The following is a 19,719-nucleotide window of genomic DNA, read 5'->3' on the forward strand; positions in this document are numbered from 1 at the left end:
GAGCAAGGGATGGTAACAGATGCTGTTTTTGTAGACCTGTCAGCAGCATATGATATAGTGAACCATAGACGTCTCCTCTGCAAGATCCTAGAGACGACAAAAGATATTCACTTATCAGAGCTGTTAGAAAGCATGCTTCAGAATCGTCGGTTCTATGTTAAACTAGGTGGGAAGCGCAGCAGGTGGCGTCTTCCTCAGGAAGCATGGTTGCACCACTGCTGTACAACATCTACATGAATGACCAACCTATAGACGGTGTCACACCTCGTTTTATATATGCTGATGACTTATGTGTCACTGCCCAAAGCACTGATTTTAACACCATGGAGAAAATGCTTTCTGAGGCCTTGGAGGGATTAACATCCTACTATGAAGAAAACCACCTTTGTGCAAACCCATCAAAGACACAAGTTTGAACATTCCACCTCAGAAGCCAAATGCCAGCTTAAAGTAACCTGGTGTGGAGCAACACTGACGCATTGCGAGCACCCTATTACTTAGGAGTCACCCTTGACAGATGCCTCACCTTCAAGAATCACATCGAAAAGGCAAAGGCAAAATTGAGTGCATGAAACAATATCCTGAATAAGCTGACTAACACAAAATGGGGAGCAAGCTCAAAAACATTGCAAACCAGTGCACTTGCTCTTTGCTATTCCACTGCCGAATACACCTGCCCTTCATGGGAAAGATCTACTCATTCTAAGAAGATGGATGCCTTTCTGAAAGCAAGCTACCGACTTATCACAGGTTGTTTAAAACCAACAAACACCAACTGCCTATATATCCTGGCGGGTATCGCTCCCCCGATATAAGAAGAATGGTAGCCAAAAAGAAAGAACGACTCCGTCAAACATCAGATGAAAGGCAACATCTGCATGGTCATACACCTATACCCAGCTGCCTAAAGTCAAAGAAGAGCTTCATGAACAGTGTGGTTCCATTACAATCAACCCCATCTGAAGCCTGCATCACCTTGTGGAAAGACTGGTTCACCGGACTCGAACAATCCCAAGCGATGGAAATTCTACCGGATAAAAGCCTTCCCCCAGGAGCTAATTGCAACTGGGCAATCTGGAAGTGCCTTAACAGACTTAGGACTGGTGTAGGTCGTTCAAAGGTGTCACTAAGCGAATGGGGATATACAACCAGCCTGACAACTTATGAATGTGGAACTAAACCGCAGACTGTGCAACATCTGCAATGCTGATCGCTAGAGGAAACCTGCACTGTTGCAGATCTTGCCGAATTCAACAAGGTGCAAAAATGTGTCCAGTTCTGGCTGCGCCATGTATAGACTGTTCATGGACACAATAAGAAGAAGACCATGTTTGCTCTTATATTTAACAGCAATACAAAAGGAGGTCAAATGGGCAATAGGGGAGATCATAAGGAACTCATTTTGTGTTAGGAAGCAGTGATTGACTTGTTTATGAGAGAAAATTTAGAAAGAATTAAATTGTGATAGCAGGTGGAACTGATCATGTTATACTATGCTCAAATTTTTGTATGAAAGTTACATCAACATGTCCATATATGGATTGTGCAAAGGAAATTCTAATGACAACACAATATCCAAATGGAGGTATATGCCTATGTATATATAATATCCTGTCTGTCATCTTGAGAAATAAGGATACTCAGCAGACCTTGAAGAGAATCAGGCACTTGGTCCTCAAATGTCACTTTTCCTGCTTGAAGCAGGGACCAGTTAAAGGAAAGTTAAATATGATTGAATAAGCACATAGCAAGGCTCTGAATATTGAGGAAGAAGTAATGCTTTCAGCAGTTGATGAGGAACCAAATGCTGCATTGAGGAGGGCTAGCATGCTGCATGTTCCTATATGTTCTGTAGGGATTCAGTCTTTAATAGGTTTTTTCAAATGGCTACAGCAGTAGTCTTGAGCTGTCACTTGCACACAATATTGAATGATTATGTGGTAAGAAGTTTAATTTACAGCGATGCACTGCCATGTTCCAAATCAGTGATGCTGTTGAGTACTTCTTGGCTGGGATTTTATGGGGCAGCTGTGGTCCCATCCTTTGGCTGGATAGTCGGGCACCCTGCCTCAGTCGGATATGGAAGCCCCGAACCAATCCCACACCCAAGAGGTCCAGCCAATCTGATAGCTGGCAGCTCTTCAGTCCTAGCAGTGCCACCTGGAGCAGTAGCCACTGCTGGAACTACAACCAGGTAGACAGGAGTGATGGAGCAGGTCCCGGAGCCCATGTAAATGGGGTTGGGTCATTGGAGCTATTCAGGTGGTCCCAATTCTAATATTTTTGGTTTCGTTCTGCGAACACAGAATATTTACAGAGTCTGCTGAGGTAAGGAAACGTTACTTTTTAGGAAACAACTAACTGTGGCTTCCTTGCCATGAGGTTTACTAGAGAGAGCAAGATAATGATTACATCACTTCCTGTGATGATCTGTACTGATGAGCATAGCACATAGTTAGATTTAACCCCTTATTCTACATCTCCCCTGATTCTCTTATTCTCCCTATTATACCAAATCTCTGCCCACTGACTTCCATTTCTTCTTTATAAGGACAGCCGCAGTGTCAGTTTCACTAATCTAACCGATTGGGTCCTCAACTCTTTTGAAGGAGATTGGGGCTTTGAGTCCTGCAGATAATCTCTCAGACACTGCTGGACAGAAGAAGAATTAATAATGGATCAGGTTCATTGGGCTGCTTGATTGGTGGATGAATGCAGCATCTCGGGTCTGTTCGATTTGGTAGATGACTGCTTCGACTGTGTAGAATGTTGCTCCTCTGTGGAAACTAGTGCATGTCTGTTCTGTCTCACCATGGCATTATCTATTTGGGTCAGGTGGGGCCATGGTTGTGGTCAACCATTGCTCAATAGAAAGCTTGGTTTCAAATTACATGCGAACATGGAGCAGGTGTAGGCCACTCAGCCCTTCAAGCCTACTCCTCCATTCAACAAGGTCATGGTTGATCTGATTGTAACCTCCCACCTACCCCGGTAACCTTTCACCCCCCTTGTTAATCAAGAATCTATCTAGCTCTGCCCTAAAACTATTCAAAGACCCTGCTACCTCTGACCTTTGAGGAAGAGAGTTCTAAAGACTCACAACCTTCTGAGAGAAAAAAATTCTCCTCATCTCTGTCTTAAACTAGCGACCCCTTATTTTTAAACCATGACCCCTAGTTCTAGATTCTCCCACTAGAAGAAACATCCTCTCCAAATTGACTCTGTCAAGACCCCTCTGGTTCTTAAACGATTCGATCAAGTCACTTCTTATTCTTCTAAACTCCAGTGGATACAAGCTTAACCAGTCCAACCTTTCCTCATAAGACAGCCTGCCCAATCCTGGCATTAGCCTAGTAAACATTCTGTTACGACCGGTCCCTTGTTGAGGTCCCCAAATTTGCTATGATCCCGGACGAGGTACCCAAAATTGTTAGCTTCTGGAATGGGACCCCGATTTTGTTATGCTCCCGGGTGAGGAGAAATGAGTTGGTTTCTCTTCTTTATTCAACCCCCTCGGTTGGTCACAACAAGTTGTAATTGAAAATGGATCCCTTCCCTTGTGGATACCTTTTCGCAGTCCAAATGTATTTATGTATTAGAAAGAACCAATTTAATCAGGCTTTCTTGAGTCAAAGAAAGAGTAAATTTATTAGTTACTAAAAACCCAAGAAACAAATAATAAAAATGCAACATACACATGCACAGATCAGAAATAAGATGTTGAGTCCAACAATAAAAGTTAAAAATATATGCAAATCAGTCTTTGGTTTGTCCCTGAGGATTAAGTGGTGAAATGTTGCTGCCATTAATTTGGGTGATTCTGGTAGAGCTGACTTTGGCAGTTGAGCAGTTGGTTTGGAGACACTGGTTAGCTGAAGGAGTTGTCCTGTTTCATTTTTGACTGGCTTTGCTGACTTGCCTCCAGCCCGAGAGAGAGACTTTTACCTGCAACCTGTAGAGATGTTTAGTTGATGTTCTCCTGCTGTGACCTTCGCAGTACACACGAGCACACCAGAACTAGAACTAGAACATACAGATCAGGATGCAGCTGGCTTTTTAACCCATTCCCTTGTGTATTCCTGGAAGGAGAATAACAAACTTGTCTTTCACCCAGAAGCTGCTTTCTTTCAACATTCCACATTCCACATTCTGAGCTTTAACTCAACAGGAGATGGTTTCTGCTGAGATGTGGTAATCAGTCTCCATTGTCTCTGCAAACACAGGAGGTTAGCCTTTTGCATTGCATCTCCTCCTTTCAACTGTCTCTGTTTGAAATATGCCTTGATACCTCTTTAGGTGTGGCATTCCAGGGTTTCTCTAGACTAGTCGATCAAATATAATCCACATAGGAATTTTCCAGGAACTGGTTATTTCACATCCTCAGCCAGCTTTTGTTTGTAGATCTTTTTTAAAAACACATGCCTTACTTAAAAAGATCAATATGTCTGTAAGTAATTTGGGGCTGTGATCCGCTGTCATGACACTTTGCTCAACTGCTTCTAACATATTTACATGTTTCCTTAAATAAGGATGCCAATACAATGCAGCACTTCAGATGTGGTTTCACCAGTGCCTTGTATAACTGAAGCATAACCTCCCTACTTGTGCATTCAATTAACCTCGCAATAAATGATAACATTCTATTAGCTTTCCTAATTACTTGCTATATCTGCACATAGCCTTTTGTGTTTTATGCACTAGATCACCCAGATCCCTCTAAATCTCAGAACTCTCTGCAATTTCTCATAATTTAGATAACAGGCTTCTTTTTTATTCTTCCTGCCAAAATGGACAATTTCACATTTGCCCACATTATACTCCATTTGCCAGGTCTTTGCCCACTCACTTAACCTATCTATGTCACTTTGTAGCCTCCTTATGTTCTCTTCACAGCTTACTTCCCTAGCTATCTTTGTGCCATCAGCAAATTTAATAACCATTCCATCTGTCCCTTCATCCAAGTCATTTATATAAATTGTAAAAAGTTGAGGCTGCAGCATGGATTCTTGTGGCACAATACTCGTTACATCCCTCCAACCAGAAAAAGACCCATTTATGGCCACCCTCTGATTCCTGTTAGCTGGCCAATATTCAAACTGGCTTTCCAGTTTGGAGGTCTGGCAGGTTGCATGCTTTATGATGTTTGTCATAGCTCCATGTCCGTGAGGAACGATACTCATCCTCTTTCTCCTTCACCTTCTCCAAGTCATCAAATTGTATATGTGGGAGAGTAGGGAGTTGAGTGTGTGACCATTTTGGAATGGAATTGACTCATAGCTCAGAAGTGCAAGTTCAATGTCATTGCTCTTCTTCAGAAATGCTTTCAATGTACACACTCCTTTTTCAGCTTCATCATTGGCTTGAGGGTATCTTGGTGAGCTGGTAGAATGGACAAATCCATATGATGTTGTGAACTCTTTCAAGTATTCATTGGTGAACTTTGGTCCATTTTCTGAGATTACAAGGTCTGGGATTCCATGTATTGCAAATATCCCCTTGAGCAATGTAATCACTGCTTCTGAAGTGTGACCATGCAGTTTATTGACTTCTATCCATCTGGAGTAGCAGCCTACTACAATCAAGAACATTTTAACTCTTTGTTCAAAGAGATCCATCCAAAGATATTCCTGCGGGGCAGCATTTTCCAGTTGGTGAGCGGGGGTATGGCCTGCACGTCGATACATAAAATGACACGGGAGACGTCAGGCATGCGTCATTTAGATTTTCAGTTCAGCTGACCAGCCAATGGCCTATAATGGCCATTAAAAAACTAATCAATGAACTTAATATGCCAGCCCGTCCAATATTAAGGTTGGCGGGCAGGCGAGGAGGCCAGGCGGGCTTCAGATATTGCATGAAACCTCAGCCACGGGCGGGATAAGGATTCATGTAAGATTTAAACTTTCACGAAAATTTTTTAATAAAAGTGATGGACATGTCCCATTCCATGTGACAGTTTCATATGAGGGGACATGTCCTTAAATTTTTTTCCATATTTAATTAGGTTTTTAAAAGTAACACTGATCTACCTGAGGCAGCACTTAGCCTCAGAGAGATCTGTGCACTCTTTCACACGCATGTGTGAAAAAGCGCACTCCCGGCTCAGGGAATTCCCCCCCCCACCCCCTGCCACTCACACAGGAAGCGCATAGCGCTTCTGGGCGTATGTCATGCTGGGGCCTTAATTGGCCCGCCCACATAAAATGGCAGCGCCCCCCACCCCCCCATGTGGGGATGCCAATCGGGAACCCACCCGCTCGCATCTGCTCTCGCACATCCCCTCCCGATGGGGGGGGGGGGGGGGGGGGGGGTGGGTTTGGGGGGGCTGGAGGGGGGGTGGGGTGGGAAATGCTGCCCATGGTCTAGATAGAAAGGAAGATGACTTCAATGGTTCTCTTGTCTCCTGATGATGAACAGCACAAGCAATACAGTTTGATTTCACCTCCTTCAATGACTTAGAGAAACCTGGTCACCAAACAGAATATCTTGCTATGGCTCAACAACTTATGATGCCCAAATGTCCTTGGAGCAATCATTGCGGTATATTGAGTCTCAGAATTGTCAGAATGATGAATCTCTCATTATATATGAGTAAATCATCACTGAGATGTCCTCTCCATTCATAATACTCTCTGAGGATGGGATTGTGTGGCGTGTATGCTGGCCATCCTTTAACGCAGTGCTGTCTGACCTGAGCACATTCTTCATCAGATTTCTGTGCACCTCTGATTTGATTCAGTCACTGAGTTGTTACTGGTAGAGTTGTGGTTGTTGTTGACGCAACCTCCTCAATAAGGACTGCATCACCTTATTGCAGTCTTGTCACTGGGATAAGGGACAAAGCATCCACTGTATTCTGCTGTTTTCCCAGAACATACTCTGCCTTTGCATCAAACCTTATCATTCTCAGTCTGAATCACTGTACTCATGGAGGCAGTTTTGCTAACTCTTTTAAAGTGTCAATAAGGTTTTGTGGTCTATCTCTTTCGTGAAGTGGAGACCAAGACCATAATCTGCCAATGCTTCTTTCTCTATCACTGCATATCACTGTTCAGTCTATGTCAGTGAACGAGACATGTAGTAAACTGGTCTATACTTTCCATTTGCCTGTATCTGAAAGAGTACAGCTCCCAATCTTGTAGAAGATATATCTCCAGTGGGTAATTCTGGGCTATAGTGAGCTAAAATATCAGCTGATAGTCACATCCCTTTGATTTTCTCAATAGACCTCTGTTTTCTTCCTCTCAGCATCATGTATTGCCTTGCTGTAACAGCTGATGTAGTGGCTTATTGACAGCAACTAGATTGGGCAAGAACTTCCTGACTTGGTTTACCATATCCATGGATCTCTGGAGCTCAGTCACGTTGCAAGGAGCTGGAAACTCCTTGATTGCTGTTGTCTCCTGTGGATCAACTCTGACAGCATCCACAATATGCCCAAGGAACTTGACAGTCTGCCACAAGAATTCACATTTGTTGTTGAGTGTAAGTTCTGCTTCTTGTAGGTGTTTTGGCACAGCTCATACTCTAGTGTCATGTTCTGGCTGAGTGGATCCCTGGATCAGGACATCATCCATGTGACATATGACTCCATCCAGTCTATCTAAGATACTTGACATTGTCCTCTGTAAGATTTCTGGTGCTGACATGATGCCAAAGGGTGAATATTGAGCCAGAGCAAGATATTCTGCTTGGTGGCCAGATCTCTCAAAATCATTGGAGAAGGTGAAATCAAACTGAATTGCTTTGGCTATTCATCATCAGGAGACAAGAGAACCACTGATGTCATCTTCCTTCCTATCGGGAAGGACCATGGGAACGTCTTTGGATGGATCTCTTTGAACACAGAGTTAAAGTGTTCTTGATTGTCGTAGGCTGCTACTCCAGATGGATAGAAGTCAAGCAACTGCAAGATCACACTTCTGAAGCAATGATTACATTGCTGAAGGGGATATTTAAACGTATGGAATCCCAGACCTTGGGTGGAGTCGTCCCAGATTTGCATTAAGTGCAGGTGGCAAAACTACGTTTTATCTACCGGCCGCAATGCAGCTTTTCACGCTGTATCATCCCAAACCCGTCGCATTAATTATGCATTCCTGGGAAACACAGCATTTCCATGGTGGGCAGGTTCTCATTCACCCACCATGCCATCACTTCGCCGCTTCATCAGGCTGGGCGCCATATTTAAAGTCCAGCCGCGTGCACATCTCTCAGTGCTTCCAGCCCATGACTGCTGCATGGAAGACACGACCCCAAAAGGCAAGAAGACCGCAGCCCCAAGGTTCAATGACGCATCCCTTGAGCGCCTACTGGACGCAGTGGAAACCCGCTGTGATGTCCCCTACCCCCACTCTGGCCATAGGATGGGCAGAAACATCACCAATCCAGCATGGGAGGTGGTTGCAGCGATGATCAGCACCAACGCTCTTCCAAAGAGAACAGCCACCCAGTGCCGCAAGAGGATGAATGATCTCCTCTATTCTGCAAGGGTAAGTCACTCTTCTCATCACTCTCAACTACATACTCACAAACCCATCATACATCCATGGGGCCCTCACTCACTGCCAGTTCAAGGGACCTCGCCATTCACTCTCTCACACACACCTTCAATATCCTCATCCTGCCCATGGGACCACTCACCACCCACACATGCCCGGCATACTAATCATCTGCCTGGCAGGCATCCTGCTTACTCTCTCTCCATCTTTATTCACACAATTGGCACACAACAAGAGAGAGAGGTTGCAGACTGGTGGAGGAATGCCTGAAATCAAGGTCCTCACAGACTTTGAAAACAGAGCCATCCAGCTGGCAGGTGGGGATCTGGAATGCCAACAATAGCATTCTTTCACAGCTTGAAATAGGCATCAAGAGCTTTTATTAATTCATCTTATGTAGCTTTTTCTTCATTGATGCCTTGTCTAACTAGGCTATTCTCTATACAGAACCCATTTTGTATACCAGTGTGCTGACCTGCTCACCTCACTGCTTTGCAGCAAGGCCCTGTGCTATAGGTAAAGCCTCAGCACCAATTCAGCCACGCTTTTGCTTGTTTGAGACTTGCAACCTACTTAAAGCTTTCTGGTAACGGCAGGTACTTTTCCATGCTTGTTCTTTCACTTGCTGCCATCATATAATATTCTTCATCACATTGTGCTAACAGAATATTTATAAAGTCCGTTGAGGTAAGGAAAACATTAACTTTATTAAGAAACAAGTTACTGTGGCTTCCTTGCCATGAGGTCTACAAGAGAGAGCAAGATCATGAGATATTACATTACTACCTGCGATGATGTATACAGTGTCCCATTAGTATATTACACATTTAGGATTAACCTCATAAACTACACCAGTTATTGGGGTGTGATCTGACGGGCAGACCTTGCCACGCGGAGCACCTTCCTTGGTTTACAGGGTACCTGACCAGAAGAGCTAGCCCAACCCTTCCCCCCAAGCCCATAAGCTGGCTATCAGGATATAGCTGGTGTTCTCCCCATGCATCAAAATGCCTACCCACAGCTGGTAAAATAGTAGTGGCAGCAGGAAGGTGGCAGGCACCATCTAAATTCCAAAGTGCAGTCATGGCTGGTTTCAACTCATTTAACATAAACTTAGACAACTGTGATAAAAATATTTCAAAACCTGATGGATGCCCACAGATTCAGAGAAGTGGTGAGGAGGTTCTTTTTATCTATGGCATATATGGAATTGCACAGAAGTCAGATGGCACTGGTGTCAGTTCTGTGCCATCACAAAGAAACAAGTGACAGCAGCACCTCTACAAACATTGAATCTATAGTAAACACAAAGAGTCTTAGCGCTGAAGCAGCTTTATCAAATTTAGTGTTAATGTTTGAGTCCGTATGACTCTTCTTCAGAGCGCTCTTAAGAAGAGTCAAATGGACTCAAAACATTAACTCTGTCTTTCTGTCCACAGATGCTGTCAGACCTGCTGAGTTTTTCCAGCATTTTTTGGTTTTGTTTCAGATTTCCAGCATCTGCAGTATTTTGCCTTTATCAAAATTAGCCACTGGCACAGGTTAACCCTTGCAGCTCAACAGTACTGCTTCTTGACAATGTTTAAACTAAAGAATTACTGATTAATGTCTTTAAGTGAAGTTTATCAAGAAATAATTTGTAGTGAGGTGAATTTTAACTGGGAGTGGATTTTTTCTCAGTGGGAGTGAAGGTTGGATGATGGTGGGATTAGCATCAAATCTGCCCAAAATTATCAGCTTGAAACCCATATCATTTTAACGTTTGGGCTTCATTTGCATCTGCCTGGCCTAACCACATTGGGAATGGGCATCCTGACCATTTTTTGGACGAGGTTTCCAATGGGCCACCAGAGGCTTTAAATCTCTTAAAAGCGAGGGTAAATTCGCTTCATTGTGAATGAAGAAAGGAGTTGGAAGTTTTGTGACCTCCCTGGAGGTTTTATTGGAAAAGGTGAGGGGAAAGAGGAATGTTCTATTTCCTGCGTGTGGGGAAAAGATTCACCCAGCATAGCAGAGCATTGTGGCAGCGATGGTCAGTTCCAGAAGCATCATCTCCAGGACCTGTTTCAATGTAAAAAATCAGTAACCTGATCAGAGCAGGAAAGGTGAATAGAGTTTTTTTATTTCTTTATTTCTTTATTTCCTGTAATATTGCCTGACAATAATCTATCCTCATCCCCTTTACCACCAATCACAAGGACACATTATCCCACCCCGCAATCTCTGTACAAACACCACCTCTTTCTTGCAGCCTTCACAGCAGACGTTAACAGCATTCTGCTCTCACATGGTAGGCATTGCAAAATAATGAATTCCTCTCATGGCTCCTCTTCCACTGCACACTCCAGCCATCTGCTTTCCATTTACTATGCCACGATCATGCCTGCATCTTGCCTCTTCTCCTCTCAGTATATATACATGCAGGAATCCTGCACATGCACACTTTAAAATGTCTACTCTGTTCTTCTAGCTCCTGCTTCCAGCTCTTTCTACAGTTTTTTTACTTATCCCTGAGTTCACACCCAGGTTTACTCAATTAAGCATGGTGAGCATCAATGGTAAACAGACTCATATAATCAAACAAAGAACAATTGAACACTACACTTTCCTCTTCAATAGCCTTTCACTAACTCCCTTTTTCAGGAGAAAACTTAAAGGAGAGGAGTAAAATTGGGGGAATAACAAGATCCCCAACTTCGTGACCCTCATTGAGATGCATCAGGAAGTTCTGGAGATCAGTGGCCTTTCCAAAATAATTAATATTAGAGATATTGAGGCTGGCAGCTTATTTGAGCATAATATCCCCTTCATGTACATCAAAACACCTTCACATTCAGCCAGCTTGACAACTTTAAGCTGCATTGTGAAGCCTGTCATTTGAAACAGTTCAGTTTGTCAAGGCCACACTAACTCTCCTTCCTTTTTCTTTTCCTCTAGGGTCTTAACTGCAAGATTCCCAAAGGACGACAATTCACTTCAGAATGCACCCTCACTTGATCTATTCCTCCCAAGCACCAATACCAGAGATTGCTACGCAGGGTGGTTCATAGAGGGTGACATGATCATTGAGGGCACATGTCACATACTCAGCTTCAGTGAGCAGGAGCAGATAGTGGTGGTAGGCTCAGCAGAGGAGATAGCTCTCCAGGAGGCAAGGCCACCTCCCAGCTCTGCTGATCAGGGTAGAAATGCTGACTTCATGGGCTCAGCTATCAAAAGAAAACAGCTTGCATGACACATGCAATTTTGTGAGTTATTGGAAGATCTGCCATGGTGCTCCTACACCGTGGTTGAAACTATGGAGAAATCCATTTCCAGCTATCATGGTATTCTCTCAAGTAGCATCAGCACTCTACTCTCTTCCTCTCACTTTCTTTAAGACGTTGCTTTAAACTTACCTCTTTGACCAAGATTTTGGTCACCTCTCTCCCACCTTCCATGTGGCTAGGTGTCAAATCTTGTTTGATAGCGCACCTGTAAAGAGCTTTGGGACATTTTATTAACTAACAATGCTTTTTATTGCAGATTCCAGGGAGAGGTAACATGGTTTGTTAATTTAGAGGGGTTTTTGCTTCAATCTAGGGAGTGGAATGGGCACCTTTCCAGGAGTGTTGTGTTAACTGCTAATCCCTGGCCTCTCTGGTTACAAAGCATTGTGGGGACTTCCTTCTTTTGCTTCTTCCTTGTCTTTGCTTATGTCTTCCTGATCAGATGACAATTACTGATGCTCTGCCTCCTCCAGCCACAATCCTCTCTGTATTACCATCTTGTGTGATATGCAGCACTTTATAATGAGTTGGAAAACTTTTGGCAGAATTTCTGTGGGCTTCAGGACCCTGGCATCAGGATCAAAGAGGAGTCCTGAAATCACATTTGTTGGCAGTGAGATCAGGGGAGCTATTTTCCCGGAGGCAGTCTCCTGATTGGTCACCTCCAAGCTTGCTGACCAATTAAGGAAGGCATGCAGGCTTTCAATGTTGCCAACCCAATTGGCAGCCAGCGGTGGGGGGGGGGGGGGGGGGGGGGGGTGGCTGTTCAGAAACCTTGGCAGCCTCACCGAGAAAGGTGGGTGCTGCTGAGGCAGGTCAGGGATCGATAGGGTGCCTCAGCATGGAGCTGCTGTCATGAGGGGGGTAAATTAAAAATAATGGGTCAGAGGGGCCAAGCAAGCAGGTCCCCTCGGCAGCAATGTTTGGGCCATTGGGGTGGTCTTTGCTGCTGATGCAGCTCCCCTCTATTTCACCAGCTCCCCCTCTGCCCTCACCTCCTAGCTTAGGAAAATTGTGTGGAGCATTGAGTAGGGAGCCCCCACACCTATCCAGGTGTCTGAACCTTAGTTTCAGGAGCTCTCTAGTGTAGCTCATTGATGCCCCTTCCACCCCCACACCCCCACATCTTGCAATTATCCCATGGCTTGGGTGTACCTGAGCTGTTCAAGTTTGATGGAGTTGCAGGGTGTTGTCACCAGCCATATGTGGAGAATCAAGCCTTGTCCCCAAGTAGCCATTTTCCAGCATCCCTGAAATAGTAACTGTCACAGGTTAAAGTGTAGGACAGTGTCCTGCATAACTCGCATAAACTTGAAAAATCATTTTGTGATGACCACATGCCATTTAGACACTAATGGAGTGAAAGCCTTTTCTATTGATGCAAGCTGCTGGTTGGTTTTTGTGTGTATTGTGGGCTACCTAAGTGCTGTCTATAGCCCCCTACATGAGTGAGGCCTGCCACTCCTACGAATCCCAAAGTTTTATCATTGTGAGAGTTAGCATCCATGAGAAAATGTATTGCTTCAATCTAGAAAATAGGGCTTGTGCACTGCAGTTGGGAATATTTATTACATATTATATATATATATTGCTATTGTATTACATTATATTAATATATTCTATCATATAGCCAAGGAAATTTCTTCACTCAAAGGGCAATGGTTACATTTAAATCAAGCTCCACACTGCACTGCAGGAATCTGATTTAAATATATTAATGGAGTTTTCCTCCTCTTGAGGATGGACCACTCACAAAACGAGCTATATGTCGCTGTAAAAACAGCAGCTAATGTGTATGCAGCGGGTTGGAGACGCAGTCCCTGTTTAATATTTCCCCCCACAACTCTCTGCTGCTTATTGTGGTGTTAGTGGGGGTTAACGTCAAGGCCGTTCTCATGAAAGAAGGTGATAAACAATGCTTTCTAAAAGCAGCATTGGACCAAGCCTGTTTTAGGATTCCAGTGAGTTAATTTGCATGAAATATTATCTGGCAAAAAATTCTCAAATTACAAGACTTGTTCACAAGCACAGTAAGGACTTTAGGAACTTAAAAACTACAAGTAAATGTATACTAAATATATCCTTAATCTTTTGTTTTCAAACATATATCAGACAAGATCGGAATCAGATGCTGCAAAGCAATGTTTCACCCTCAAGATTATTATTGGCATATACTAAAAAATTACAATGTTATCTAAAACTATTAACAGCCAGATTCCTGAACGAAAAGATAAATAGCATTCTTTGTTCCCGGATATTAATATACACACAGGCTGAGGATTGATCCAAATTGTCAGCACACAATAGGAACTCCAAATGGTTCCTACAAAATTGTCAAGTAAGTTTAAGCCAAGGCAAATATTAATTAGTGGCGCATATAGTAATGAGGATTAAAATTATGTCCAGTTTTACAAATGATATTGTAGCAAATGTAATAAGTGGCTGATTAGATTGTGCCCAAAATGTCACAACAAGAAATGAAGCCAAAATACAAAGAAAAATAATCTGTTTTTGTTGGATGTTTATGGTCAAATATGGTCAATTAGTCTGGCTGGTTAGAACATGTTTCATTTGCCACTACTAGAATGCTTTGTTCTGGTAGAGCTGAAATTTGGCTTGAAGCACATCAAGAATTTGTATACAGATTGTGCCTTATAATATTAAAGCATCTTAAAGATCATTCACAGAATATAGTTTTGTTATTGTGTCATCAAAGTGACACCTGGAATGTGGCCCAGATTAGGTTTGTAAGTGAATGTACAAGTGGAAAGTACTGCAGATGGGAAATCTAAAAAAACAAAAAATGTTGGAAATACTCAGCAGGTCTGGCAGCATCTAATAATGTAAGAACCTATGAAATGGGAGCAGCAGAAGGCCATTTGGCCCTTTGAGTCATTCAATAAGATCATGGCTGATCTACTTCAACTGTATCTTCCCGCACTATCTCCATATTCCTCAATTCCCCTAATACCTGAAAATCTATTGACCTTTGACTTGAATACTCTCAATAACTGAGCATCTGCCTTTCTCTATGGTAGAGATTTCCAAAGATTCACAACCCTTTGAATGAAGAAATTACTCTTAAAGTAAATATTAAAGTAATTTTCAAATTTGGTGAAAATTCCTCCCTCCACTACCCTTTCAGACAATGAGTTCTAGGTCCTTACTACCCTCTGGGTGAAAAAAATGTTCCCTCATCTCCCTCTAATCCTTCTACCAATTACTTTAAATCTGTGCTCCTTGGTTTCTGACCCATCTGCTGTGGTACTCTATCTGATCCAACCATAATTTTATACACTTCAATTAAGTCTTGCATCAGCCTCCTCTGTTCCAAAGAAAACAATCCCAGTCTATCCAATCTTCCCTTAGTTGCTAAAATTTTCCAGTCCTAGCAATATCCTCATAAATCTCCTCTGCACCCTCTCCAGTGTAATCACATCTTTCCTGCAATGTGATGACCAGAACTATATGAAAAATTTGATGGGCTACAGGGAAAAGGAAGGGAAGTGACATTGGGTGAATTGCACTTTCAGAGCACCAGCACAGACATGATGGGTTGAATGCCCTCCTTCTCTGCTGTGACCATTCTATGGCAAAGACCTTCGGTCAGCATTGGAATGGGTGCAGTTGATGCTGGCTGCGATTTAATCTGCCCACTTACCATTTTATGCTGGAGCCTTTGCACATTCTAGTGTGCAGAGTTAGGTGGCCAATTGTCAAGCGTAATTCCAGCATAGCCACATCCCCTTTTCTCGTCTTGAACTGAAGACATGGCCCTTAAGGCCTGTCTTCAGTTCATTGACTTACATTTTTTTAAATGGAGCTGTCAACCTCAACACTGTACCACCTCCCCTCACTAACAGTGCTAACTCCCTCTCACTGAGGTCTGCAAACCACACTGGTAACAGCCTTCCAGTCGCAAAAACACCCATCAATCATTACACTTTGCTTCCTGCCACTAAGTCAGTTTTGGATCCAATTTGTCCCTCTCCCTTGGATCACAAAGGCTTTTACTTTTTTGACCAGCCTTCCATATGGCACCTTGTCAAATGCCTGGCTAAAATCCATCCACATCCTCATCAACCTTACTTGTCTAGTGAATCTTTGTTACACTCCTTCTGAGGTAAGTATATCCTTCCTTAGGTAAGGAGTCCAAAACTGCACAAAAATACTCCAAATAAGGCCTCGCCAATGCTACATACATATGCAGTAAGACCTCTTTATTCTTATACTCCAGTCACTTTGTAACAAAAGCTAACATACCATTTGCTTTTCTAATTGTTTGCTGTATCTTTTGGGAAAGTTAAGAATGAACAGTACAGGTCAGCAACCCACAGTCAGAACTTCTAAAAAAGGATCAATCACCTGAAACGTTAACTCTGTCTCCCCACAAATGCTGCCTGACCTGTTGATGCTTTCTGACATTTTCCATTTTAATTGTAAATTGATGCATTTTTGTTTCAGAGATAGAAGGGAGGTTTCTGATGGGTAGCATTCTTGTTGCATTGCTACCCTGAGGGAATTTGGTAGGAAATTACTCCATGTGGGCTGAATTATACAGGGTGCCATATTCCTGCACCACTCCCTGGCTAAAAAGTTGTGGGGAGAGGGTGGTGGTGGAGCCTGCCCAGGGGAAGAACAGCTGCCCCGCAGTCATTCAATGGACAATTTGCCATTAATAGGTTGAAGGCAGGATTTCCGCCCCTCAGGAACAGGAAGTCTTGCTTCTGACAGCTGCTGGCCAATCAGAGGCTGACAGCTCTCATGTACTGGTAGCACCAGTTGGAGCAGTGGCCATCACCAGTACCGCACGTGGATGATGAGAAGGCCAGCTGTGATGGATCAGGACTGTAAGTTTTTGGGGGCTGGCGAGAGTCTGATATTGAAAGTTCATGGGGGAAGGCAACCAGAGGGGGTCACACCTTGGGATGTGTGGGTAGGCAGTGGGCAAGCTGCCCACTGGCTTTGATGTGCCCACTTACCTTCGAACCCGCCGGCGGGGGAGTATTAATTCCGGCCTCATAATGCTATTGAATGGACTTTTGCTACTTAACAATAGAAGGAGCAGCTTGGGACAGTGAGTCCCTTCTTTGAGCAGTTGCTGTTTGGTGAAGTCCCGCTGAATTTTAAGAGGATGTGGATTTCCTTGACCTCAGGGAATACAGAAAGAACATGAATGGTATGGGAAGGACATGGACCTAATCCAAATAGTGCAAGATTGGAAAAATCAGTTTACCGCCATCATAAAAGCAGTCCAGGGTTGCCAGCTCCAGCAGTCAATGATGGGCCGCGATTCCCACTGTGGCATTTCGGGAACGTAATCTTAATACATTTGCATCTCATTATAAGGGCAGCTTGCCGGAATCATCCCCCCACACTAGATCAAGAGGGCGTGTCGGTGTTCAATTAGACCGACATGTTTCACAATGGTATATATGCAACATGCACCTGGCGACCTGCACTTCCCTCGTGACTTTGAGGTTTGTTTGCCCACCTTGCATGGCGCAGCCTCATGGCAACTCAGACTTAGTGCCAGGCCTTGTGTGCAACACCACGGTGGGGGGGGGGGGGGGGGCGGGTTTGGGCGTGGGTTGGGGTGGAGAGGGGACATGTCAAAAGCAAGTCTCCACCCATCAGACCAGTGGTAAGGCAGGGGTGGCTTTTAATGTGCTGCAGGATTAGGACTGTACTAGGGTAAGGAAGAAACTGACCTGAGGCACTGAGGCATGGGAAGTGGCTGCACCGGGGAGTAAGAGTGAGAGAAATGTTGCCTCAGACACATGGCTGGGGGGGAGATTGAAGGGGAGGGGGGTACAGTCATAGTGGGGAAGTGTCCTCAGTGCCAGGATGGGCAGTCAGTTAAGAATGATATAAGCAACCTAGGGCCAGAATGGGAGGATCAATGAGTGAACAAGCTCTTCAATGTTGAACTTGCAAAGACTTTTTTCGTCCCAGTCCAGGCAGGGGGAAGGCATGTCAGTCCAGTCTCTCTTGTGCCCAGGCTGTTGTGCACAGGGCATTGTCATGACATCACATGTGCTGGTCCAGAAGGGATTCAGGCGTCATAATGGGCCACAGATGGCACACTCAGTCAGGGGAGGCACTACAGGTTTTAGATGGGGAAAGGGTATTGTGGGAGCATTCGAGGGTGTCAGAAGGTGTGGGGGTGTATGTCAGACTGTGCAAGTGCCCTCAAGATGGGGAGGAGTGGAGCTCACACAGGGTATTACTTCACCATGTTCCAGGGGTAACAAAGGGATATTCACCACAATCATGATGGGATCAAGGAATACAGGGGGAGGATTCAGAGGTCTCAGAGGGAGGGAAACCTGAACATTGAGCTCATGCAGGATGATGGGAAAGATTTCCACGATTTCCACACTCACACAGGGAGGGTCCAAGCTGGTCTGGTAGTGACACTCCAGCACCACCATCTTTCAACCTGCAGCGATGGTACAATGCAAAATTAAAATGAAGAGATACTCTGCATGTGAAAGCTCTGAGGGCCAACTGGAGGGCAGGTGCATGCATTTCGTGGGTGGTTGCTGGGAGAGGGTTGGTGCAGTTAAAGAGGCACCCAACTGAACTGTACATTCCCAAATGAGGAGAGATGCACAGCTGAGACATGTTTTGAACGTTTAAATGACAATGCAGGGAATCAGGAATGTGAAGTTATGATGTGCATTCATGCAAGACTAATCCTGCAAAGCAGCACTAATTGATCTCCTTGTTTTAACCCCCTGTTCACAGCATGGAGATTCCCCAGAGTGGTAATGTACTCCAGAGCAATTTGGTGACTGGACAAGCTTCAGATGTGTGTTACAATTGTAACAGAAGAGAAGAGAAGCCTCAGACACCCCACAAATAATCTCAGTTCCTGACTAAACATTTTCCCTCTTGTCTCTTCCAAAGGCTGTGGTGTTAGAGTGCAGTGAATGAGGATCCAAACACCTAGGCTGAAAGCAGCACATACAAGCACCTGGCCAAAGCAATGACACAACAGTCGGTCATGCAAAAGGTCAGGAGGGGCAGGGGTGAAGGTGCACCTTGGAATGCACCCTGTGCTGGCCTGGATTTTTGGGGGGATTCATTTCCGACACTAGATCAAAACCTTTCAACCCACGTTCAGTGGTGAGTCATTGACAGAAATAGGACCTTTGTAGGATGATGCTAACTCTTGCCTGTTTCCCATTGATGCTGCAGTGAGGACACCATAAGGAGGATGGAGCCTGGATTTATCGCTGCTTGCCTAATCGCATACAGGCAGGAGGGGAGAAGGAGAAGATTGCAACAGAAGTGCCAGGCTCGCCAAAGGGAGGAGTGAAACCTTCAAGACCAAGACCAAGGGGCAGCAGGCCCACTGCCCTGCCCCCGTACGCAGGGGATGAGGCTCACAGAGACATCGTGTTTAGGCATCTCGCGAGACCGAGGGTGTATAGAACTCGCATGTCTTATCTGCAGACGAGTGAGCGACACTGTTGCCAACGCCTCGACATGTCCAGGGATCTGGCGACTCAACTTTGCCACATTCTTCAGGAATTGGCGCCAATGGGACTGGGAGGGCATCCATTGCCACTGGCTCTGAAAGTACCCGCTGCACTGAACTTTTACGCAAGTGGCTCCTGCCAGAGATCTACTGGGAAACTCTGCAGAGTCTCTCAAGCATCCCCTCGCAAATGCATTCATGAGGTGACAGATGGCCTTTTTGCCAAGGCCCACAATTACATCAACTTTGATAGAGATCAAGCAAACCAAGACGCCAGAACACGGGTCTTTGCTGAGATTTCCGCATTTCCACAGGTGCAGGGTGCCATTGACTGCACTCATGTGGCTATAAAAGCTTCCTGGCAACAGGCACTGCAATACATAAACACGAAAGGATACCACTTCCTCAATGTACAGCTGGTCTGCGACCAAAAGAAACTGATCATGCAGGTTTGCGCCAGATT

At 44.4% G+C, this 19,719-nt stretch overlaps 1 long non-coding RNA gene across 1 annotated transcript in view; it reads left to right on the forward strand.

Annotated features, from left to right (window-relative positions):
• Positions 1-19,068, forward strand: part of LOC121289568 — a 53,467-nt gene extending 34,399 nt beyond the window's left edge. The window contains exon 3 of the long non-coding RNA XR_005945608.1: positions 18,974-19,068. This is a non-coding gene — a long non-coding RNA (uncharacterized LOC121289568). The remainder of the gene's footprint in view (positions 1-18,973) is intronic.
• Positions 19,069-19,719: the final 651 nt, after the last annotated feature.

Source organism: Carcharodon carcharias, chromosome 17 (genome assembly GCF_017639515.1).
Source record: "Carcharodon carcharias isolate sCarCar2 chromosome 17, sCarCar2.pri, whole genome shotgun sequence".
Lineage (NCBI taxonomy): Eukaryota > Metazoa > Chordata > Chondrichthyes > Lamniformes > Lamnidae > Carcharodon > Carcharodon carcharias.